Source organism: Hipposideros armiger, unplaced genomic scaffold, assembly GCF_001890085.2.
Source record: "Hipposideros armiger isolate ML-2016 unplaced genomic scaffold, ASM189008v1 scaffold_458, whole genome shotgun sequence".
Taxonomy (NCBI): domain Eukaryota; kingdom Metazoa; phylum Chordata; class Mammalia; order Chiroptera; family Hipposideridae; genus Hipposideros; species Hipposideros armiger.
Window position 1 is genome coordinate 809275 of NW_017731808.1, and position 945 is coordinate 810219.

At 49.9% G+C, this 945-nt stretch overlaps 1 protein-coding gene across 2 annotated transcripts in view; it reads left to right on the forward strand.

Moving 5' to 3' along the window:
- Positions 1–945, forward strand: part of UBASH3A (ubiquitin associated and SH3 domain containing A) — a 40172-nt gene that overhangs the window by 14274 nt on the left and 24953 nt on the right. The gene's annotated exons all lie outside the window — the stretch shown is intronic.

Sequence of the window (945 nt, forward strand, 5' to 3'; positions counted from 1 at the left end):
GAGAACACTCCAACTCGGGGGGACAGAGGAGGGCTGGAGAGGCTGCAAGACATACGTCACACGGTTAAGGAAGCACTGTTTCTTTTTAGAACAAACTACCAGTACATCCTCATCTGGCCTAATGCACTGTTTGAGGACAGCGGGGGAGGAGCTGCTCGTTACACCCCAACTGACCACATGAGTTCCCAGCGGCGTGGGGCTCCCCTACGACCCCACCTTCAGCAGAGCCTCCTCTCCCAGCTCAGGCCAGGGGGCCTTCACTGTCACCAGGCAACTGGCAAACCTGGATGTTTCTAGAACTGTGCAGTGAAGATTGTGAAAGATGAGTTTGTAGCACTTACATTTTTTTTTTCATTCACAATTAATCTGTCAGTCACCTGTCACCAGCTTAACCATTCCAGCCTTTAAGCCCAACATTTCTGGGACGATTATTCCTAGAGACAAATTTACCTTAGGAATTAAGAAGTATTAACAAAAACTGCAACACAAGGAGAGAAAAACATGTACTGGCTAGGCTGTGGGGTATCTGCTTGGCTGTGTTTTGCAAGCACCCCCATCCTCACTGAGAGAAGCAGTGAGACAAACTGTGATGGGTGATTACGGGCCAGAATGGCAAATAACTTCAGGCATCCTGACTAAGTCCTTTAAAACTGCCAAAATGTGCTTTATTCTACACGTGAAGATTTTTAAATGAGAAAATGGTCTTTCCATGTCTTGACACGTCACTAACCTGTTGAGTAGTGGAAAATGTGGCCCACTGGCACAATCCACAGTCTAGCTCAGCTGGGGCCACACAGATAAACACCCCTACAGCTTCAGCCACAGGGCTGGCGCTTGGCTTGTGGAACCCAGGCAGCAAGAATTGCGGGCCGTACAGCGCCCAGGACAGGTGTGCAAGTGCACCAGGACGAGCACCCCACCTGCCTGAGGGGACACACTTCTGGG